This window comes from Dendrobates tinctorius, unplaced genomic scaffold (genome assembly GCF_039654945.1).
Source record: "Dendrobates tinctorius isolate UK_male_01 unplaced genomic scaffold, ASM3965494v1 ptg000040l, whole genome shotgun sequence".
Classification (NCBI taxonomy): Eukaryota; Metazoa; Chordata; class Amphibia; order Anura; family Dendrobatidae; genus Dendrobates; species Dendrobates tinctorius.
In genome coordinates, this window is record NW_027361708.1 from 29,909,312 (window position 1) to 29,935,140 (window position 25,829).

Sequence of the window (25,829 nt, forward strand, 5' to 3'; positions counted from 1 at the left end):
AGAGTGTCTAGGGGCATGCCCTGTTGCCATGTTGCATGCAATCACATTTTTTATACATTTTAAGGAAAAGTAACAGAGGAATGGCACAATGCAAAGTTCCATGAAAAAAAGCTCCATAATTAGTTTTTTTGGAGAATTAATAAATCAGACATGTTACATCTATTTTTAGTTTTGGACAGTTCCAATTTGAGTTCAATGAAATCTGCCACTTTTGCCATTTATTATGTTTTTAGGTGCCTCCTGAGGCTAAAGCATAATAAATGGAATGCTGGGATGGGTTGACCATGTCATGATTAGATATCAGCGAACCCTTCAGAGTTCGGTTCAGTTTCAATCGTCGAATGTACCCAAACCTCATTAGATTCAATGAGAGGCCAAGCTAAATGTACACACAACACCTTAAGGGGTGAAAAAAAGCTTCCCAAACAGCTAAAAGTAGGGTGAGACACCGTGAAAAGTTGCATCAATTGACTCATAGTGAAAATTTGCAAATAGCACAGCAGCAGTCAGCCATTCGCCATGCGTGAGGCATCAGGGTCTGGACCAGCATTTACAGCATGGAATTGAAGTTTCAATGAGGACCTGGTGGTTAAAGGAGTGGTGGAATTTTTTTTTTTATTCCAAAAACACTCAAATGGCACAAACATCAGTTTCATACAGTAATATTTGTAGAAAAATGTAAGGAAATGTAATGAAAGTAACACAGGTAGTTGACTGAAAGTAACTGCAGGCCTGCCTGTCTGAGAACCCTAATTACACAGGCAACCCATCAGATGGTGACCCAACTTGGAGTCTCCACATTTCAAAAAATTATTGTCACGCACCACTAAAGTGGCACCAATTTCCACTGATTAGAATTATTATAATAGGCCTCTGACACACCTTCCATTACAGGCAACCCACCAGATGGAGACCCAACTTGGAGTCTCCACATTTCAAAAAATTGTTTGTAACATCAGCAGCAGTAGCAACAGTGGACACAGAAGACACCACAAAGGTGGAACAGACTTCAATAATGAGAGATCAATGTATATCACTTAAAACTACACAGTCGCCTAGTCTGCCAAGTCTGCGATTGGAGTGCAAAAGTCATTGGAGATCCATGACTTGTTCATTTTGATGAAAGTTGGGGTCAACACTTTCAGAGGCAGCCAGATGAGCTTATCCGTCAGGACACCACTAGCAGTGCTGAAGACACGTTCTGAGAGAACTCTGGCTGATGAGTATGACAAAACATTCAAGGAGTGACAGGCAAGCTCAGGCCACTCTTCCATTTTTGAAGACCAAAATGCAAAAGCGCCCAAACAACCTTGATGGCATTGATATTGAGCTCCAGATACTCCTGCACCATCCTCCCCATTCATTCACAATGTGTCAGATTTGTATTCTGTTCTGCTGGTGCATGGATATGTCTAAAAAAGTGTGAAACGACTCACAGAAATTGCTTATGCCACTTACACTGCTGCTGCTACTGCTTTTAATGTTTTTGTGATGACGCCTTGATGTTTCCAGGTCTAGACATCTAGAAACCATTCTTAAGATTGTCTACAAGCGTTTATCAATACTCTGGCATGCGCAAATCCCTTTCCAGGGGAGTGAAGCAACTGGATAAATTTACTCTTGCGCCGTGGATCTAACAAAGTGACAAACCAGTAGGCAGCACTATTTCTAACCTTAGGAATACGAGCATCATGTTGAAGATAGTGCAGCAAGAAGTAGCTCATATGTTGGGCGTTTACATGAGGTCGAAGTCCTTGCTGTGTTCGTGGTGGGGTAACACTCAAGGTTGCTTCCTTTGTCCCCTCCCACCAACCACTGACAACAGAGAAAAGATCATTATCCTCTTCATCTCCTGACTGTTTCTCACCCTTCACCTTGCCCTCTTCCATTTATTCCTTGGCTCCTGCACCTTCACTAACAATTTGTCTGGTACCATGAGCTCCCTTCGATTGCTGTAAGTCATCCTCCCATGGCACCTGCCTGCGCGACAACAATCTGGAAATTTGACATATTGTTATCCCTTTCACATCCTCCTCTGCTTCCACCTTTTCCACTGGGACCACTACTTCTGTGCTCACGCAGACTGATCAAAGTGTGCTCCAGCATGTAGAAGGCTGGAATAGTGATGCTGATGATGGCATCATCAGCACTAATCATATTAGTAGCCATTTGAAAACTATTCATAAGGGTGAAGAAGTCCTTTATCTGTTCCCACTCTGCAAGCATGATTTGCACCATATCTGTTCTGCACTGGCCCAGGCTATTCAAAAGGAAATAGTGCATCAGGGCTTGTTACTGTTGCATAGTTGCTGCAACACATGCAGAGTGGAATTCCACCATGATGGAACATCGCAAATCAAGCAGTTAACAAGTAGATCGAATGACATCTGTGACAATGCAAATTGATGACCTGTGAGGTGTGATTGGTGGAAGAGAGCACACAGTGACTGTGCTTTCTGTAGCAGTGCATCCAGGCCAGGATAGTGGCAGAAATATTGCTGTATCACTAGATTGGTGATGTCAACCATGCAAGGCACGTGTGTGAGGTTGCCCTGGCATAGGGCCGCCACCAAGTTTGCACCGTTATCGCACAAGGCTTTCCCTGGCTCCAGGTTTATTGGAGACAGCCATTGCTCTAACTCAGCCTGGACAGCTGTCCACAACTCTTTAGCTGTGTGATTGCGATATCCAATGCATATTAATTTGAACATTTCCTGATTGCGGTCAGCCATGGCTGTGCAGTATGGAAGTGGAATCTGCACTGTTGGAACACGTGTCTGATTAAGGGAGAGATTGAGGGCACAGGTGGAATCCCTATAGAAGTTGGAGGAGCCAGAAGCAGTGGAGGAAGTGTTAGATAAAGAGGTTTGTCCTGTAAGCCTTGGTTACTGAAAGACTTGTGAAGGAGCCCTTTGACTGCCTACCCTCACAGCCAACAGTCACCCAGTGCCTAGTCAGCAAGATGTAATGTCCCTGCCGCCCCTGCCCATATTTGCTCATCCAGGTGTCAATGGTGAAATGCAGCCTGGCAGATATATAATTTTTCAGGGAATGGGTGATGTTTTCTGTGACATTTTGGTGTAGTGCAGTAATAGAATTCTTAGACAAGTAATGGTGACTGGGCAACTGTTTGCTAGGGATGGCAGATTGCACTAAATAAAAATAAAAATGAAAGTACAATCGTAACCTGGGGGCCACCGTGCAGAGATGTATAACTGTTGCTAGTGTGAACAATGGCGGAACGAAGCAGCAAGCGTTCACCTTAAACAGACTGTGGTAATTCCACACAATAGGAACAGAATGCAGAATACCCAGCTCTTTTAACTTCACAGAGAGGTAAAGCAAAAGGGTTGAGCTTGCTCTGTAACTGAACAGTGCTAACGGTACACTAGAATGAAACAGATGCTAAGTCAAGAGAAATAACACAAATATCGCTAGGTACAAAACCCTGTTGATTTCTCAGAGAAGTACAGCACATAGATTGGGCATGCTCTGTAACTGAAACTCAGACTCAGAAGGTAGACAAATACTGTACACACGTGCAGAGTGGGAGAGTATCAACTCACACCCACCGAACCTGAATGATACTAGCGTGTCCGCATGTGCCGCTGAGAGATTTTTAAACCCAAAGCTCCACCCCAAACACTCACGCCCAGCCGGCTGTGACATCGCACGCAGACCAATCCGGAGCTGCTACATCACCAGAGCAGCTAATGTCTGACCACCAATGTGAAGACGCCACATCACGGACAAGGTCAGTAAGGTGATCTCTGGACTTAGACTTCAGAGCGCAAGGCTGCATCTGTTTATCACTGGTTACCATAGACTTGGCTGGAAAGCCAGCAATAACCAAGCGTATACCACGAGCCTCAGCAAGACACTGGGACCGATGTCGTGCTGAGCAGCAATCCTGGTGGCTGGACCAGAATTGGAGACCACAGCACATGACAATACTTGGACTCTATCCCGAGCAGCGGGAGAATCTTGGTTGGTGCCTAACATTGTTACTGGGGGATTACAACAGCCATCAACTTTCTGAAACCATCTGTATCCACCAGGCGGAAAGGCATCATATCTGTGGCCAACAGATTGGAGATGGTGGAGTTCATGCTCTTAGCTATGGCCTATGTAGGAGGAATCATTCTTTTACATGACCACAACTGCAGGACCGAGGTCTGGCTGCTGTGCTTTGCCATCCAAAGCTAACTGCACACTTGCGAAAGATGCTGGTGACAGCCAGAGTTGTGACTGAGATGCAGTGCTTTTCATGGTTGCATAACTTTGTGTCTGTGTGGGAAGCCAATACATAACCTCCTCATCTTCCTCCTCCTCCATCTCCTCTGCTGAGCTACTCAGCTGCGTACCTCTAGGTTCATACCAAGTGGAATCTACAACCTCATCGTCATCCATCCTTTTTTCACACTCCTCGCTCTGAGAGCCACCTGCCCAAACACCACAGTACAGTCCACATGTGCCTCTGGTATCTGAGTCTCATCAGAATCACTTACACTCCTGGTGGATAACTTCTGGTGAAGTTGAAAAAATTTTGAGCATCGGTACAGATGCTTTCATTTTCTGAATTTTGTGAATCTTGGAAGCAGACTTCTGATGCCCATGGAATAGAAAGTGTGAACAACTCTGCAGAATAGCCCATCTGTGGTTCCTCACAGTCAGATGGGCATTTGGAAATTTGTGACATGGGGGAAAAAAGGGTGATTGGGGTGCCACCTCTAAGGATTGTACTGTGTGTCATGTTATGGTGGAGGAAGAAGAGGAGAGGCTACTTGATGCAGTGCTTGCCATCCACTGCAGCACATGCTCTTTCTGGCCCTCATTTACAAGATGTACAGCTTTGTGGCTGCCAAAGAAAGGGAGCATAGGCACTAGTCCAGTAACAGATGTTATCAGTTGGATAGGATGATACAGTGTTTGTTCAGTTGAGCTTTCAATAATATAAGCACCTAACCCACGTACACATTGTACACAAAGCCTATTTCCCCTTCCTCCTTGACCTTACTTTTTCCCACTCATATTTTATGTAACCTTTCCATCTTGTAATATGGTGTTTCACAAACTTAAGGCCCCGTCACACATAGCGATCTCGCTAGCGAGATCGCTGCTGAGTCACAATTTTTGTGACACAATAGTGATCTCACCAGCGAGATTGCTGTATGTGACAGCGATCAGTGACTGGCCCCCCTGCCGGTATCGCTGATCGCTTGCAGGAAAGGCCAGGACTTTTTTTTGGTCGCTGGTCTCCCGCTGGCCACCACACATCGCTGCGTGTGACAGGCGGGAGACCAGCGATCTGCTGGTAACTAATGTACACATCGGGTATCCAAGGGACGTGCGTCCCTTAGATACCCGATGTGTACGTTAGTTACCAGCGCGCTGATGCAGGGAGCTGGTAACTAACGTACACATTGGGTATCTAGGGATGCACGTCTCTTGGATACCCGATGTATACGTTAGTTACCAGCTTCCTGCATCAGCGCGCTGGTTACTGACGTGCACAGCGACGCCGGGCGCTGGGCGTCGCTGTGCTGATCACTGGTGAAGCTGTCTGTTTGACAGCTCACCAGCGATCACATAGCAATTTACCAGCGATCCTGACACATTAATATCGTTGTCGGGATCGCTGGTGAGTCGCTATGTGTGACTCCAGCCTTAGGCTCATAGCTGTCAGTCACCTTTCACTAAATGAACAATCACTATTTATTTTCTTAGGTAGATTTCCTGAACAACACTGTTATACCTATCGATTTTTAAGTGGAAATCTGGCCTTTTGATTTGCCAATGAAACACAGTTTATCACAAACAATTTGGAGTAGATAATTGGGCCTCATGGCTGCACCCCAATATTAGGCCTAATCAGTTTTAAGTGGAAATGTGGCCTTCTGAGTTCTCACTAAAACACAGTTTTATCACAAACAATTCGGATTAGCAAATTGGGCCTCTTGGCTGCATCCCAATATTAGGCCTAATGATTTTTACGTGGAAATCTGGTCTTTTGATTTCTCACGGAAACAGTTTTATCACAAATGATTTGGATTAATTATAATTATTATTTGGATTAGCAATTGGAGCTTGCGACGACTGCCACAAAGGTTTTGCACAATCTAGTTAGAGGCTGGAAGATCAATTTCACACAGGACAGGATTCTATCTAACGGACAAGTTCAATTTCAGGACAATCAGGTGTGGCTTCTCTGCACTGTGATACTGAGAAAATCGCACCAGTAAAATAATATAGAGACATAGAAAAAGGGAAATTCAGCTCACCCATTAATTGTCCAGGACATGGAGCACGGAGAACAGTTGTGCAGCAGGAAAGGTAATCGATCAGGAAAGGATTGTCCAGCTCCACTTGTCCTATAAAAACATATTTTATTGGAAAAATCCGTATAATAGTAACAATCAGCATAATAGTAACAATTTATGCTGATTGTTACTGATTGTTACTATTTTAAGGATTTTTCAGCAAAATATGTCTGCTTTTTATATGGCGAGGGACATGTGACTTTGGCAGCCAATCACAGAAGACCGTGTGGCATGACGTTGCGGATGGTTTCTGCGCCCTGATTGGCTGCCAGAATCAGCACACATAAAGTTAAAGGAAAAAGAAAGAGCGTGCTGCTCCTCTAACCTCTCCACACCCCCTCCCCTCATCACATGTGTCCCCCCTTCCCCCATGCTCATCATACAACACAACTATCCTAGCCAAAGTAACAACAAAAGCATTAGTGGAAACGTGATTATTTACTTAATTGTGAACGAATTTTGCTGATTTTGAGTAAAAATGCTCTTGAAACTGAACATAAAATCTGAATATGCTACGTTCTTGCCGAATTTGAGATTGGCGAATGGTTTACGAACAAGTTTGCTCAACTCTAGTCATGATTCCTCGTCGACGTTAGAACACCCCAAACAGAGGACAAAAGATAAGAGTGGAAGACCAAAGATAAGAAGATCTGAGACTCCAAGGAAGCCTAGGAAAGAGCAGGGAGCTGTGCAATAACAGGATAGGTGAGGGATAGACTTAGGATTGGCAATTAAAGCATGAATTTTGGGAAAAAATGCATAATAAATTCTATTCACTATAAATCTATTTGCTCATCTGTAGTCAGGTCCTTATTGAAAATAAAAATACAATAACCCTGTAAAGTTTTATTGAGCATGGCTTAGTGTTTTTTGACATACGTTTGCATTGATGGCGCACAATTCCTCTGACTTTTATTCATTCATCGTGGCAGTTAGGCCTCATTTTAGTAGCATGATGTTTCAGACCATCTCTAAGTATAAGATTAATATTACCTGTGTCCTAACTAATCCACTCATCTGGTGTCTAATCGCATAAGCAGGTGTTTCATTCTAGTGATGGTAACTTTCTCATCCAATTTCCGTCCTTTGGAAAGAACAAGTAAGATAAAAGTAATAGAAACAAAGGATTGTTTAGTTTTTCATATCTTCCTCTGTTGTATCTAAATAGAATCTGTGTTAGCTTATTTCAAATAATCTATTAATCTAACACATGAGCTCGTAAATTTCACAACTTGAAATGCAGTTTATTTGGGGTTTGCTGTTCTAAGGTTTGAATTTCATGGAAACTTGACTCTCATCCACAAAAGATATGAAAACAAATGGAATAGTGACATAATGTATACCCTGCTACAGTGGGGGAAATATGTATCTGATTCCTTGCTGATTTTGTAAGTTTACCCACTGACAAAGACATGAACAGTCTATAATTTTACGGATAGGTTAATTTTAACATTGAGAGATATAATATCAAAAATAAAATCCAGAAAATCACATTGTATAAATTATATCAATTTATTTGCATTTTGAAGTGAGAAATAAGTATTTGATCCCTTTGGCAAACAAGACTTAATACTGGTTGTCAAAACCCCTTTTTGGCAACCACTGCAGTCAGACATTTTTTGTAGTTGATGATAAGGTTTGCGCACATGTCAGGAGGAATTTTGGTCCACTCCTCTTTGCAGAACATCTCTAAATCATTAAGCTTTTGAGGCTGTTACATGGCAACCCTGAGCTTCAACTCCCTCTATAAGTTTTCTATGGGATTAAGGTCTGGAGACTGGCTAGGCCACTCCATGATCTTAATGTGCTTCTTTTTGATCCACTTCTTTGTTGTCTTGGCTGTATGTTTTGGGTCATTGTCTTGCTGGAAGACCCAGCCATAAACCATTTTTAATGTCCTGGCGAAGGGGAGGCGGTTGTCACTCAGAATTTTACGGTACAAGTTCCCCCATGTCTTTTAGGCTGATCTCTCACCTTCTTCATGATCAAGGATACCACATGAGGGGAGATTTTGCATGGTGCCCCAGATCAATGTCAATTGACAGTCATTTTGTATTTCTTCCATTCTCTTACTATTGCACCAACAGTTGTCTCCTTCTCTTCCAGCATCTTACTTATAGTTTCGTAGCTCATTCCAGCTTTACGATCTTATCCCTGACATCCTTATAAAGCTCTTTGGTTTTGCCCATGTTGTAAAGGTTAGAGTCTGACTGATTAATTGAGTCTGTGGACAGGAGTCATTTATAAAGGTGACTATGTAAGACAGCTGTCTTTAATGCAGTTAACGAGTTGATTAGGAGTGTCTAACTGGTCTGTAGGAGCCAGAACTCTTAATGGTTGGTAGGGGATCAAATAATTATTTTTCATTTTAAAATGCAAATACTTTATATATTTTCTACAATGTAATTTTCTAGGATTTAATTTTTGATATTCTATCTCTCAATGTTAAAATTAACATACCTTTAAAATTATAGACTGTTCATGTCTTTGTCAGTGGTCAAACTTACAAAATCAGTAAGGGATCAAATACTTATTTCCCCTACTGTATCTCGCAAACTCCAGCAGACACAACATTTAGCAATAGTATACAAGAGTAACCACAGGCCCATTAAGGCCATGTGCACACGATGCAGATATCCAGCGGATCCGCAGCGGATTTTACCGCGCAGAAACGCTGCATATCCGCATTGTGATGTACAGTAGCATGTTAGTCAATAGAAAAAAAAACTGCTGTGCAGACGCTGCGGATTTTTCCGCGCAGTTTTCTTGTGGTTCAAAATATGCAGCATGTCACTTCTTTTGTGCGGTTTTCCACCTGCTCCATTCTCCAAATCTGCAGGGGGAAATCCGCAGGGGAAAACTGCACAAAAAGCGCAAGATAACCGCAAGAAAAAAAGGAAGAAATCCGCAGGAAAAATGCAGGTCATTTGACCTGCGGATTTCTTCAATTCTGCGTGGAAAAATCCACAGGGCAAAATAGTACGTCTGCACTGAGCCTAAAAATTGAGAAATGTGACAAGGTTCTCATGATTGGTGGTAATCTTATCTGGTAAAGCTCATCAGGTCATGTGGATCTTCTAATCCCCAGGTCCTGGTGGGTACAAGGACCTCTGGGTGTTGACACAGCAAGCTGTAAAGGGGGTTTTACACATCTCTAGCAATATCGCTAAAGCGTCAATGATATTGTGACGCAGCAGCGATATTGCTAGCGATATCGCTGTGTGATACTTATCTCCCACCGGCTCCCCCGCTGTCTGTCGCTGATCAAACGAGATCGCGCAGCTCCATTTCTTGTCGGGCGCTTCCTGCTGGGCTTCCTGCTGGAGCCGACGAGCAACGCGTGGACGCGGACGGGAGGACATCAGGATCGCCGCATCTGAAAGGTAACCAATGACCGCTGTATCGCTGCTGCATCGCTGTGAGATCTGCTTGTGTGGCAGCTCACTAGCGACCATTTAGCGATGCACCAGCGATCCTGACCGGGTCGTATCGTGGTCGGGATTGCTGGTGCATCGCTAAATGTAAAGGGGCCTTAAGGCACATGGGCCGTGAGGACTTGGCGCACTCTGTAATCTTAGGAGCAGCAGGATGGATGATGTGCAAACCAACAGGGATTGAAGCAAGTACAGCACAGTATGTACAGAAGGTGGAACACACCAAACATAAAAGTCTAGATACTCAATCCCAAGACACAGGAGTGTGTGTCAATGAGCCTTAAATAAGTCTAGGGAGATTTTGTCACTGATCCAGTTAACTTGCAAAACTTGACTTGGAGCACAACAAAGAGCAGCGGACCCTGGAGAAGGGAGCGAAACCTGGGACACCCTATACAGCTGTGTTACATCATCAGTGAGACCTCCAGTGTTTATACATGTACCACGTATTTGTTGTTGTCTATGTTTTTATTATTTTTTTGTGTAATTGCTGGACATCTTATTTCCTGTGTATAACTGCAGCGATGCTTGTGCCCTCCAATTAAGCAATTTATTACCCTTTTTGGTTTATTTGCGCAATGTGACATATTGCTGTAAGAATACATAAGATTTTGTGCATTTTGTTTCATTTTGCAACTTAGGAGCAGCTATCTTATCTGGCTATTATGATCAATACCAAGATAATACCTGCAGAGCATTCACAAGTCAGATTTGTACTGGAGCATAAATCAGAGCAGCATGTTTAGTGAGGATTTATCACCGCTCAAAATGTAAAATCCATGTCCTACTCTCTAGCATGAAACTGCTTTCAGGACAGAAGAACACAATTCTCGTTATGATTAATGTGCTCTTTAACATTCACCACAGCATTATAAAAGGAAAGGACAGTCATTAAGGTTTTTTTTCTTTTTTTTATGGAAGTGAATATGGAAGATGATCTGTTCGTAGCAGAGTTGGAGGATAACATAATTCTTTTTCAAGACAGGATGATAAAAAGAACGGTTTGGTCAGGTGAAGTGACTATTCATGTCAGAAATGAATACATCTTCCTTTTCTTTGAAATGCTGGTGGTAGTTATGACACTAATTGTTTCTGAACGGCGGAACCCCTCCCGACTGAGAGAATGAACCGGAAATAGTCTGCAATAGATATTAGCTTTGTTTAACGGGAACCAAGCACATGAAAAAAAACGCTACTAATCTGCAGATATGGGATTAATATCCCAAATCTTTAAATTCTGAAGCTGGGAACTAGAAGAGACACTGGAAAGGAATTTAGGAGACATAAATAGAGATGAATGGATCAAGCAAAATGCAACTACACCTGTTCATGCAGACATTCCTGGTGAAAATTGATTTGCAGAGAAATTATTCTCTGCAAATGTAATTTCCACTGTGTCCCATATTTTGTTCTGAGGTCTCTTCAGACCTCAGAGCATAATGTATGTAAGATGTAAAAACTGAAAGAAATACTTAGATTCTCCTTACAATTCAGCTCTCCACTTCTCACCCTCACTAGTCTGGTCCTCATTCAATCTTCCTATGACCACACCAAGCGCCGAATCTTTGGGCCTCTTCATGCTAGACAGGACTTCTGACTCTGATGAGGCCCAGGATGATTTTGTGCAAGCACAAGTAAACAGGTAACTTGAATACAATAGCGCAGACAATGAGGAGACTATTTATTTGACTAACACAGAAAAAAAATCTATCAATAAGTATATATATATATATATATATATATATAAAGAAGAGACCAAAAGTTTGGACACACCTTCTCATTCAAAGAGTTTTCTTTATTTTCATGACTATGAAAATTGTAGATTCACTCTGAAGGCATCAAAACTAGGAATTAACACATGTGGAATTATATAATTAACAAAAGAGTGTGAAACAGCTGAAAATACTGTATGTCTTATATTCTAGGTTCTTCAAAGTAGCCACCTTTTGCTTTGATTACTGCTTTGCACACTCTTGGCATTCTCTTGATGAGCTTCAAGAGGTAGTCACCGGAAATGATCTTCCAACAGGAAGAGATTTTCATTCAGGATATCTCTGTATTTGGCTGCATTCATGTTTCCTTCAGTGGCAACCAGTCATCCTGTCACTGCAGCTGAAAAACTTCCACACTTGATATTAAAGTATTAGGGCTAAGGCATCTAACTTTGGAACCGAGAAAAGGGAATCTTGATTGGATGTTACTTAAGGAGGAGAGTAAGTGAATTTATAGGCTGCAGTCTTGTAGCCCCAATGGCCTGAATGAAATATTTTCCTTCTCAGCCTTCCTGATGGAGTAGAGGGACTGTTAGTTTATGCATAACATTTTCATGTACTAAAAAATAAATGGATAACTGCCATTATCTGAAAACTAATATGAAGTAATAAATAAGCTAGCATGTAGTAATACGTTGGTAACTATCTGAGAGTTGCAGAAGGAATATACTGAATATACATGTATAATAATGATAATTATAAATGGATATTTAATAAATGACCTTGAATAATATTGAGCATATGGGAACTGAATACACTTATAAAGTTTTTATTTCCTTGACCAAAAGGTTGTTTCCTGGTTTTTCGATTGCAATCTCTGTAAGAAGAAAGGTTGATTTATCTTGCTTATAGGAAAGTTGCTGAAAAGACCCAGTCTGCAGGGCGCAAAGGACAGGATTCTATTGATGCAAACAATTCTTCATTTATTAAAGAAACAATTGGAATTTAAAAGAGTCCTCAACGCGTTTCAACGTAATAGATCCATCTTCCTCAGGTGGCATAATGCCGTGTAGATTGTGAGCCCTCACGGGCAGGGTCCTCGCTCATTCTGTACCAGTCGTGACTTGTTTTGTTTAAGATTACTGTACTTATATGTATTATGTACAGTGGGGCAAAAAAGTATTTAGTCAGTCAGCAATAGTGCAAGTTCCGCCACTTAAAAAGATGAGAGGTGTCTGTAATTTACATCATAGGTAGACCTCAACTATGGGAGACAAACTGAGAAAAAAAAATCCAGAAAATCACATTGTCTGTTTTTTTTTCATTTTATTTGCATATTATGGTGGAAAATAAGTATTTGGTCAGAAACAAAATTTCATCTCAATACTTTGTGATATATCCTTTGTTGGCAATGACAGAGGTCAAACGTTTTCTGTAAGTCTTCACAAGGTTGCCACACACTGTTGTTGGTATGTTGGCCCATTCCTCCATGCAGATCTCCTCTAGAGCAGTGATGTTTTTGGCTTTTCGCTTGGCAACACGGACTTTCAACTCCCTCCAAAGGTTTTCTATAGGGTTGAGATCTGGAGACTGGCTAGGCCACTCCAGGACCTTGAAATGCTTCTTACGAAGCCACTCCTTCGTTGCCCTGGCGGTGTGCTTTGGATCATTGTCATGTTGAAAGACCCAGCCACGTTTCATCATCAATGCCCTTGCTGATGGAAGGAGGTTTGCACTCAAAATCTCACGATACATGGCCCCAATCATTCTTTCATGTACCCGGATCAGTCGTCCTGGCCCCTTTGCAGAGAAACAGCCCCAAAGCATGATGTTTCCACCACCATGCTTTACAGTAGGTATGGTGTTTGATGGATGCAACTCAGTATTCTTTTTCCTCCAAACACAACAAGTTGTGTTTCTACCAAACAGTTCCAGTTTGGTTTCATCAGACCATAGTACATTCTCCCAAAACTCCTCTGGATCATCCAAATGCTCTCTAGCAAACTTCAGACGGGCCCGGACATGTACAGGCTTAAGCAGTGGGACACGTCTGGCACTGCAGGATCTGAGTCCATGGTGGCGTAGTGTGTTACTTATGGCAGGCCTTGTTACATTGGTCCCAGCTCTCTGCAGTTCATTCACTAGGTCACCCCGCGTGGTTCTGGGATTTTTGCTCACCGTTCTTGTGATCATTCTGACCCCACGGGGTGGGATTTTGCGTGGAGCACCAGATCGAGGGAGATTATCAGTGGTCTTGTATGTCTTCCATTTTCTAATTATTGCTCCCACAGTTGATTTCTTCACTCCAAGCTGGTTGGCTATTGCAGATTCAGTCTTCCCAGCCTGGTGCAGGGCTACAATTTTGTTTCTGGTGTCCTTTGACAGCTCTTTGGTCTTCACCATAGTGGAGTTTGGAGTCAGACTGTTTGAGGGTGTGCACAGGTGTCTTTTTATACTGATAACAAGTTTAAACAGGTGCCATTACTACAGGTAATGAGTGGAGGAAAGAGGAGACTCTTAAAGAAGAAGTTACAGGTCTGTGAGAGCCAGAAATCTTGATTGCTTGTTTCTGACCAAATACTTATTTTCCACCATAATATGCAAATAAAATGAAAAAAAAACAGACAATGTGATTTTCTGGATTTTTTTTTCTCAGTTTGTCTCCCATAGTTGAGGTCTACCTATGATGTAAATTACAGACGCCTCTCATCTTTTTAAGTGGTGGAACTTGCACTATTGCTGACTGACTAAATACTTTTTTGCCCCACTGTATACCCCTCCTCACATGTAAAGCGCCATGGAATAAATGGCGCTATAATAATAAATAATAATAATAATACAGATTTGTGGCTTGAGTTACTGAATCTACTACCAGGCATTTTTTCATGATGATGACTGTAAACTGGCTTCGGCTGTGAATCTTGACAAGCTCACACACATACTATGTTTGGCCCTCATGCTCAATTTGGTAGTTCAGAGATTTCTGAAAACATCCCCAAATTTTCCAGAGCTTATGGTCAAGTTATGCTGCTTAATGGCCATTTTTGCATGTTGGCTACAGCTGCCTCTGCTCTGGCCTTAATGCAGCAGTGCATGCAGGTGTCAGCTCAGCAACTGCTTTGCAATGTCATCACGCATTGGAACTATGGCCAGTGCAATAGAGTCTAGTAGCCACTAACCTTGGTCCCATCTCTAATACATGGATGGGCTGTGGATGGTAATGAAGAGGAAGAAAGAGAAGGAGGAGGAAATGGATTTGTCCTCAAGGTGGAGACAGGGAAGTGTGAGCTGTATGGAGCTTGGCACATATGGCACACTTTATGTACCACTGCCTTTCCCATGACCCTCGCGTTAAAGACATCTTGGCCAAAAAAGGTTATTCATCCTGCTAGACTTGCACTACAAGAACTTTGCATCTCTACTTCCTGAGTTGGCGAGGTCTTCTAAAATGATGCTATACCAGAAGGACATGGTGGAAAAAAAGTTGAAAAAATTCCCATCAATCTTACTTGCCCAATCAAGGAGGAAAGGCCAGGGAGACACACAGCAGAGGCAAGGGAACACTGTCAAAGGTATGGGCCAATTTCATGACAACAGCCAAGCGCCCAGGGACTAATGACTGGATATTTTTGACAAGGAGGGAAAAGTTTCTAAAGATGGTCAAGCAATACCTGGCCGACTAAACCACTGTACTCCCTCACTGCTCTGTGATTTTCAACTATTAGGTCTCAAAGCTGAACAACTGACATGAGCTGTACCCCTATGCTTTGAAGATGTGCTGTTCTTCCACTAGTGTCTTGTCTAAGCAAGTTTTTAGTGCTGCTGGGTGGGTCATAACAGACAGGCTCTTTCGCCTGTCAATAGAGAATGCAAACAATCTCACTCTCATAAAAATGAACAGAGCTTGGATTAGCCCACAGTTTTAAACACCACCAGATGACAGCAGCACATAAAGTGTTTGTAATATTCAATATTTTAATGATGCCCACCAGTAGTTGTCTTTCAGGTTTCTATGTATGAGCCTTCTAATTTTTCTCTGGCTTTGCACTTTCTGAAAAGCCTTTTTCACTTTGTAAGTGCATCAACTACACTTTCAAAATATTTTTATTCAAACATTTTTTATGGATTCAGTGACTAGTCTATACAGTCTAACATGGTTATTGTTGCATTATGGTGGTATTTAAAACTTTTAAAAAGCATAGAAAAATAGTTCAGGTTTAGATTACTCATCTATAAAGTATTGCTTACATGCTTTACATGTATTACATACATGCTTTTTGTCACATTTTGGTAGTGTATAACAGTACAAAAAAGCATTTGAAAGTTTTGCTTACTCCTTCACATTTCTTACCTATACACTATTCTTTGTTCTGAAGTACATTTTTGTGACACATAACACTTAAAAAAAACATTTAAAAAATCTGCTGGGCTACATTTCTCAGCCATACAGTAATACTTGTTCTTGGGTACATTTCATTGGCATATAACCCTCAAAAATATTGTTCAAAATGTTATCGCTATTATTTTGCTCATCCATAGAGTATTGAATCTTCTTGGGTACATTTCGCTGCTATATTTAAGCCTCAAAAAATTTGTTAAAAATGTATCAGTATTATCTTGCTCAGCTATAGACTATTCTGTGGCGTCAAGAACATAGTAGCATAGTATTTATGTCATGGCTCCGGATATGATTTCCCTCACCGTCCTTTTAGGGTTAATTTTGCATGGCCTCCCTTTGGATTGGGGAGGGCTATATATTTACCCACCCCTGTGCTGGACTTGTCGTCAGTGATACTTCTGTTCTCAGCTGAGCAGCTGACCCTTGTGATACCTGCGTATATTGCCAGTTTTGTATGCATGAACCGTGTATGACCCAGCCCATCCCTCGATTTGTATCTGCGCTTAGACTCTTTACCTTCTGTCTTATCTCAGAAGGGCATTCAGGCCCTTCTTAAATTTTAGTAGTGAATCACTCATTACAACATCATCCGGCAGAGAGTTCCATAGTCTCACTGTTCTTACAGTAAAGAATCAGCGTCTGTGATTATGATTAAACCTTCTTTCCTCCAGATGCAGAGGATGCCCCCTTGTCCCTGTCACAGGTCTAAGAGTAAAAAGATCAAAAGATCATTAGAAAGGTCTTTGTACTGTCCCCTTATATGTTTTATACATTATAATAAGATCACCCCTAAGCCTTCAACTTTCCAAACTAAATAACCCCAAGTGTAATAACCTGTCATGGTATTGAAGACCCTCCAGTACTCTCATAGCCTTGGTCGCTCTTCTCTGCACTTGCTCTAGTTCAGCTATGTCTTTCTTATACACCGGAGAGCAGAACTGTACACAGTATTCTAAGTATGGTCAAACTAGTGACTTGTATAGAGGTAAAATTATGTTCTCCTCATGAGCATCTATGCCTCTTTTAATGCATCCCAATGAGGTGATTATTATGGGGGACTTCAACTACCCTGACAAACACAGGGAAACTGAAACCTGCGTATCTCAGAAAGGAAACCAATTTCTGTCAGTGACCAAGGATAATTATCTGTCACAACTTGTGCAGGGCCCAACTAGAGGGACAGCCCTTCTGGACTTAATTTTAAGCAACAGGCCAGATAGAATAACAGAAGTATGAGTCGATGGGCACCTAGGGAACAGTGACCACAATATAATACAATTCCACTTGTCCTTCAGTAAGGTGCCCTGGAAGGGGGTTACAAAAACGCTGAATTTCAGAAAAGCAAAGTTTGATCAGCTTAGAGAGGACCTTCGCCGAATTGATTGGGACAATGTCCTCAAAAATAAGAGCACAGAAAATAAATGGGAAATATTTAAATCAGTTTTACATACGCACTGCGAGCTAGCCATACCATACAGAAATAAAAGGGCTAGGAACAGGAGAACACCAATGTGGCTAAATAAGGATGTAAAAAGGGCAATAAATTACAAGAACAAGGCAAATAACAAGAAGCTAAAACAAGAAGGCAATGAAGAAGCATTAAAAAGTTATAGAGAAAAAAATAAAATGTGTAAAAAACAAATACATTCAGCAAAAGTGGAAACTGAGAGACTCATTGCTAAGGAAAGTAAAACAAACCCAAACTATTCTTTAATTATATAAACAGTAAAATGATTAAAATTGATGGTGTCGGCCCTTTAAAGAACAATGAGGGTGAAATCATAGACAGCGGTGTGGGAAAAGCAAATGTTTTAAATACTTTTTTCTCAACAGTGTTCACACTGGAAAAGGATTTGCCAGGGGAAATGCAGAGTGATAATGTAAACTCCCCATTAAGTATTACCTGCCTAACCCAGGAAGAAGTACAGAACCGCCTTAGTAAGATTAAAATTGACAAATCACCAGGCCCTGATGGCATTCACCCTCGGGTATTAAGGGAGTTAAGTAATGTGATAGACAGGCCTCTATTCCTTATATTTAAAGACTCTATAAAAACAGGGTCTGTTCCTTTTGATTGGCGGCAAGCAAATGTGGTACCAATATTCAAAAAGGGGTGTAAAAGGGAACCTGGAAACTATAGGTCAGTAAGCTTAACATCTGTTGTGGGTAAAATTTTTGAAGGGTTTCTAAGGGATACCATTATGGAATATCTCAATGTTAACAAATGTTTAACTCCATATCAACATGGATTTATGAAGGATCGCTCCTGTCAAACTAACCTGATCAGCTTCTTTGAGGATGTAAACTCTCAAATGGACCAAGGAGAATCATTGGATGTAATTTATCTCGACTTCTCTAAAGCATTTGACACTGTCCCACATAAAAGATTGGTAAGTAAGATAAGAAAGCTTGGGCTAGGGGAAAATGTGTGTAGATGGGTAGGTAGCTGGCTTAGTGATAGAAAACAAAGAGTGGTTATTAATGGTGCATACTCAGATTGGGCCAGGGTTACTAGTGGGGTACCACAGGGTTCTGTATTGGGCCCCTACTATTTAATATATTTATTAATGATCTAGTGGATGGCTTACACAGTAAAATATCAGCATTTGCAGATGATACAAAACTATGTAAGGTAGTTAACACAAAGGAGGACAGTTTACAGATAGATTTGAGTAAACTGGAGAATTGGGCTGAAAAATGGCAAATGAGGTTTAACACAGATAAGGTTTTGCACATGGGAAGGAGAAACAGATGCTACAATTACTTACTAAATAGGAAACTGCTGGGGAAATCAGACATGGAAAAAGACTTAGGCATCTTAGTCAATAAGAAGCTACATTGGAGTGCACAGTGTCAGGCAGCTGCCACCAAAGCAAATAGGGTCATGGGATGCATTAGAAGAGGTCTGGGGACACGAGATGAAAACATAATTCTCCCTCTGTACAAATCACTCGTTCAGACCACACTTGGAGTATTGTGTGCAATTTTGGACGCCGGTGCTCAAGAAAGACATTACTGAACTTGAAAGGGTTCTAAGGCGGGCTACTAAAATGATAAATTGAGTTGGTTCACTACAATACCCAGAAAGGTTATCAAAACTAGGTCTATTTACTCTAGAAAAGAGAAGACTTAGGGGAGACTTAATATATATGTACAAGTATATCAGAGGGCAATACAGAGATCTCTCCAATGAACTGTTTGTACCCAGGACTGTGACAAGAACAAGGGGGCATTCTCTTCGTTTGGAGGAAAGACAATTTCTGCACCAGCATAGAAGAGGGTTCTTCACGGTAAGAGCAGTGAGGCTCTGGAATTCATTCCTGGCCAACTCACTGAATGAATTTAAGAAAGGAATGGATGCTTTTCTTGTGAGTAACAGTATAGAAGATTACACATAACATAGTATTATAGGTAGATGGTTGACCCAGCTTAGGGGAAGGATTTTTTTTCCCTATGGAGAAAATTGTCTTCTACTCTGTGGGTTTTTTGCCTTCCCCAGGATCAACAATGCAGAACAGCTGCACTAAAAATAGGCTGAACTAGATGGACATAAGGTCTTCTTTCAGCCTTCAAAACTATGTTACTATGTATTTAATTTGCCTTTGCAGCAGCTGCCTGACACTGGCCACTAAATGTGAGTTTGTCTTCCATCCATACACCCAGGTCTTTTTCAGTGACAGTTTTGTCTAGTGTTTTACAATTAAGCACATAATTATATATCTTATTTCTTCAGCCCAAGTGCATGACCTTATATTTATCCCCATTAAAGCTCATTTGCCATTTATCAGCCCAAGCTTCTCGTTTACATAAGTCTTCCTGCAATATTTAATTGTCCTAATCGGTATTGAATACTCTGCAGAGTTTAGTATCATCTGCAAATATTGAAATTCTACTGTATGCCCCCTACAAGGTCATTAATAAGTACATTTTTTGGTATATAACCCTCAAAAAACTTTTTTTTTATATTGTATCAGAATTATATTGTTCATCCATAGGGTATTATACCTTCATCTTCTTGGGTACATTTAGTTGAAATAACCCTCAAAAATTTGTTCAAAATGTATCATTAGTATATTGCTCACCCATACGGTGTTACATCTTCTTGAGTAAATTTTGTTGCTATATAAGTCTCAAAAAGCTTGTTCAAATATGTGTCTGTATTATATTGTTTATCCATAGACTTTTACACATTATTGGGTAAATGTCAGTGGTATATAACCCTCAAAAAACTTGTTCCAAAATTTATCGGTATTATATTGGTCACCCATTGACAATTCCTTGTCTGGAGTACATTTTGTTGGCATACATCCTTCAAAAACTTATTACAAAATGTATCTGTATTATATTGCTCATCCATACACTATTCCTTTTTTCCTTGGTCTGGACTATGTTTCCTTGGTATATAACCCTCAAAAAAACTTTTTCAAAATGTGTAGCTCTTATGTTGCTCATCCATAAGGTATTACATATTCTTGGGCAAATTTCATTGCTATATAAACCTCAAAAACTAGTTCGAAATTTGTCAGTATTACATTGCTCACCCATAGAGCATTACATCTTCTTGGGTGCATTTTTTTGCTATATAAATCTCAAAAATACTTGTTTAAAAATGTATCAGTATTATATTGCTCATCCACAGGGTATTGCATCTTCTTGGATACATTTCATTACTATAAAACCCTCAAAAAACTTGTTAGAAAATTGATTGGTATTATATTGATCACCCATAGACTATTCCGTGGTCTGGAGTACATTTCATTGGTATATATCCCTCAAAAAACTTGTTCAAAATTTATTGGTAGTATATTGCTCACCCAAAGGGTATTACATCTTCTTGGGTACATTTCGTTGCTAAACAAGCCTCAAAAAACTTGTTCCAAATTTTAATGGTATTACAGTTGTGGCCAAAAGTATTGACACCCCTGCAATTCTGTCAGATAATACTCAGTTTCTTCCTGAAAATGATTGCAAACACAAATTCTTTGGTATTATTATCTTCATTTAATTTGTCTTAAATGAAAAAACACAAAAAGAATTGTCCTAAAGCCAAATTGGATATAATTCCACATCAAACATAAAAAAGAGGGTGGACAAAAGTATTGGCACTGTTCGAAAAATCATGTGATGCTTCTCTAATTTGTGTAATTAACAGCACCTGTAACTTACCTGTGGCACCTAACAGGTGCTGGCAATAACTAAATCACACTTGCAGCCAGTTGACATGGATTAAAGTTGACTCAACCTCTGTCCTGTGTCCTTGTGTGTACAACATTGAGCATGGAGAAAAGAAAGAAGACCAAAGAACTGTCTGTGGACTTGAGAAACCAAATTGTGAGGAAGCATGAGCAATCTCAAGGCTACAAGTCCATCTCCAAAGACCTGAATGTTCCTGTGTCTACCGTGCGCTGTGTCATCAAGAAGTTTAAAGTTCATGGAACTGTGGCTAACCTCCCTAGATGTGGATGGAAAAGAAAAATTGACAAGAGATTTCAATGCAAGATTGTGCGGATGTTGGATAAAGAACCTTGACCAACATCCAAACAAGTTCAAGCTGCCCTGCAGTCTGAGGGTACAACAGTGTCAACCTGTACTATCCGTCGGCGTCTGAATGAATTATTATATAGAGTCATTACAAACAGAGTGATCTATTTCAGGTGTTTAATTCTGTTAATGTTGATGATTATGGCTTACAGCCAATGAAAACCCAAAAGTCATTATCTCATGAAAATAGAATAATTAACAAAAAACTCCTGCAAAGGCTTCCTAAGCGTTTAATAAAATCCCTCAGTATATTTCTGTAGGTTTCACAATCATGGGGAAGACTACTGAACTGACAGATGTCCAGAAAGCAGTCACAGACACACTCAGCAAGGTGAATACATTTGTATCCCTAAATAAAATAATTAAATGGATATTATAGATGTGATCATGCTACAGCGCAGGCGCCCAGCACCTGCCTGCTGAAAGTGAATTTTTTTTTCAAAACATATATTCAGTATGTAGAATCTGATCAGCTTCTGTTCTATAACATCCGTAGTGCAGAGCAAATAACATTTTCACATGACAGGTTCCCTTTGAAACAAGGCCATATTCTGTGATTACTGTGCGATTAGTTAGTTTGGTACATTTTCAGTTTGTTCATATGGATTTTGACTAAAGTTTTTGCTAAAGGCTCATTCACAAGTCAGTGTGTTGTACGCATACTTCCCATTTTTTTCACAGACTGAGCACATTAAATTAATTTGGTATCTTTTCTTTGTGGACTCTTGTTCTGCAAAAGAAAAGGAGACATATTTTTTAATCTAATATTTGGATCAAAGTTGCTTATTCAAATTAATAGGTCTGTGAAAAATTGGATAAACTATTGTAGAAAAATCAGTGCCGCAAAAGTCAAATAGCACTCCTTGCCTGATGAGCCTTACCGCGTGTATTGCCATATTCAGGAAAAATTCCGTAACAAATTATGGGGCCAATTTACTCATTTCCCCTTGTGAAAATGAAAAAATATGGGTCTAAAACAGTATTTCAGTGATAAAAATGTTATTGTTAGTTCTTAACCACCCAATGTCATAAAATTTTGTGACACACCTATGGTGTCAATATCCTAATTTCATCACTAGATGTATTCATTGAGGGGTGCAGTTCATAAAATGTAGTTACTTATAGAGGGTTCTGTTGTTCTAGCACCTCAGGTACTTTGCCAATGTGATATGACACCTGAAAACCATTCCAGGAAAATCTGCATTTTGCTATAGCACTTCTTCCCTTCTGAGCTTTCTAATGTGACTAAAAAGTAATTTCCGACCACACATACAGTTGTGGCCAAAAGTATTGACACCCCTGCAATTCTGTCAGATAATACTCAGTTTCTTCCTGAAAATGATTGCAAACACAAATTCTTTGGTATTATTATCTTCATTTAATTTGTCTTAAATGAAAAAACACAAAAAGAATTGTCCTAAAGCCAAATTGGATATAATTCCACATCAAACATAAAAAAGAGGGTGGACAAAAGTATTGGCACTGTTCGAAAAATCATGTGATGCTTCTCTAATTTGTGTAATTAACAGCACCTGTAACTTACCTGTGGCACCTAACAGGTGCTGGCAATAACTAAATCACACTTGCAGCCAGTTGACATGGATTAAAGTTGACTCAACCTCTGTCCTGTGTCCTTGTGTGTACAACATTGAGCATGGAGAAAAGAAAGAAGACCAAAGAACTGTCTGTGGACTTGAGAAACCAAATTGTGAGGAAGCATGAGCAATCTCAAGGCTACAAGTCCATCTCCAAAGACCTGAATGTTCCTGTGTCTACCGTGCGCTGTGTCATCAAGAAGTTTAAAGTTCATGGAACTGTGGCTAACCTCCCTAGATGTGGACGGAAAAGAAAAATTGACAAGAGATTTCAATGCAAGATTGTGCGGATGTTGGATAAAGAACCTTGACCAACATCCAAACAAGTTCAAGCTGCCCTGCAGTCTGAGGGTACAACAGTGTCAACCTGTACTATCCGTCGGCGTCTGAATGAAAAGGGACTGTATGGTAGGAGACCCAGGAGACCCCACTTCTTACCCCGAGACATAAAAAAGCCAGGCTGGAGATTGCCAAAACTTACCTGAAAAAAGCCTAAAACGTTTTGGAAGAATGTTCTTTGGTCAGATGAGACAAAAGTAGAGCTTTTTGGGCAAAGGCATCAACATAGAGTTTACAGGAGAAAAAAGAGGCATTCAAAGAAAAGAACACGGTCCCTACAGTCAAACATGACGAAGGTTCCCTGATGTTTTGGGGTTGCTTTGCTGCCTCTGGAACTGGACTGCTTGACTGTGTGCATGGCATTATGAAGACTGAAGACTACCAACAAATTTTGCAGCATAATGTAGGGCCCAGTGTGAGAAAGCTGGGTCTCCCTCAGAGGTCATGGGTCTTCCAGCAGGACAAAGACCCAAAACACACTTCAAAAAGCACTAGAAAATGGTTTGAGAGAAAGCACTGGAGACTTCTAAGGTGGCCAGCAATGAGTCCAGACCTGAATCCCATAGAACACCTGTGGAGAGATCTAAAAATGGCAGTTTGGAGAAGGCACCCTTCAAATATCAGGGACCTGGAACAGTTTGCCAAAGAAGAATGGTCTAAAATTCCAGCAGAGAATTGTAAGAAACTCATTGATGGTTACCGGAAGCGGTTGGTCACAGTTATTTTGGCTAAAGGTTGTGCAACCAAGTATTAGGCTGAGGGTGCCAATACTTTTGTCTGGCCCATATTTGGAGTTTTGTGTGAAATGATCAATGTTTTGCTTTTTGCTTCATTCTCTGTTGTGTTTTTTCATTTAAGACAAATTAAATGAAGATAATAATACCAAAGAATCTGTTTTGCAATCATTTTCAGGAAGAAACTGAGTATTATCTGACAGAATTGCAGGGGCGTCAATACTTTTGGCCACAACTGTATATTGCTCATCATTTGACTGTTCCATGGCCTGGAGTATATTTCAATGGTACGAGTATATCCTTCTGAAAACTTCAAAAATTTAGGCTGTGTGCACACATTACAGATTTGATGCATTTTTGTTTTGTTCTACTTGATGCCAGTAAAGTGATTGAGAAACCTGAAGTGTCATATACATGTTGAGTATTTTTGACTTGCAGATTTAGTGCAGAAAATAATCTGCAGCATGTCAATTCTCTGTACGTGTTTGCACTGTGTTTTTCACAAATGATTTCATTCAATTCAATCAAAAACGAAGGCAAAATTGCACCAAAAATGCCCCAAAGAACACCAAATATGCACTTGTTTGCAGCTGCGTTTTCCTGCCAAGAGATGCAGAAATTTTGCTTACTGTGTTTATTGGCCCATTTTTCTTTTTGCAATTTTTAAAATGTAAAAAAGACAATAAATTTTTTTTGCCTAAAATAAATGGAAATGTGTCATCTTTAACCCCTTTCTGACAGATGACGTACTATCCAGACGAGGTGACCCGGGCCCATATGACCATGGACAGGATAGTACATCATTGCGATCATCTGCGCTCACGGGGAGAGCGCAGCTGATCGTGGCTGTGTGTCAGCTGATTATTACAGCTGACACCCGACACTACTGTATGTGCCAGGAGTGGTCATGGACCACTCCCAGTACATTAACCCCCAGCAGTGCTTCCCTGAGACCCTCGGAACAACGCGATGTGTCTCCCCTTCTTCCCTGAGAGCAAGCGCTGAGAAGCCGCCAGCAGTGCCTGTCAGATCGTTGATCTGACACAGTGCATTACAGGAATCAGACACTATGGCCGGGGTCACACTAACCGATGCAAAATATGGTCCGTATTTTACATGCGTAATACGGATGAATGACCCCTAAATAGTACAACGTATGTCATCCGTAAGCAAGGTGTGGTCACGTATTTTACGCATGTCAGCATCCATATGTAATCCGTATGTTATCTGTATGGCATCCGTATGGCGAGATTTTCTTGCAGGCTTGCAAAATGGACATTTAACGGTTGTGAGGCCTGCTAACTATTTAAATCATTAGCCTGCACCCTATTTTTTGGCTCAGGAACAGGTGACTGCCTCCATTCTGTCCATTTGTGACCTTGCCTTGACTAGGTGTGTTGGTGTTGTATGTGCAACATGGCAGACAGTCTGACTTTCAATACAACTGAGCAGGTTCTCTTCAACTGGCTTTTGTCACGCCGCTTTGGTCAACCATACCTAGTGATAGTGGATCCGCGGAGGAGGAAACGGATGTGGGTCCATCCACTTTTAAGGCAACAACTCACAAGAGGTCATTTTCACCCCTCTATTCTTCTCTGCGGGAGCATCCTGAAAAATTTTACCATTACTGTCGCATGAGCCTTGCAACATTTGATCTACTCTTGGAGACAGTGCGCCCTGGGATAACCTTTCAGGACACAAGGATGCGCAAACCTATATCTGCAGAGGAGCGACTTCTACTCACATTACGGTATG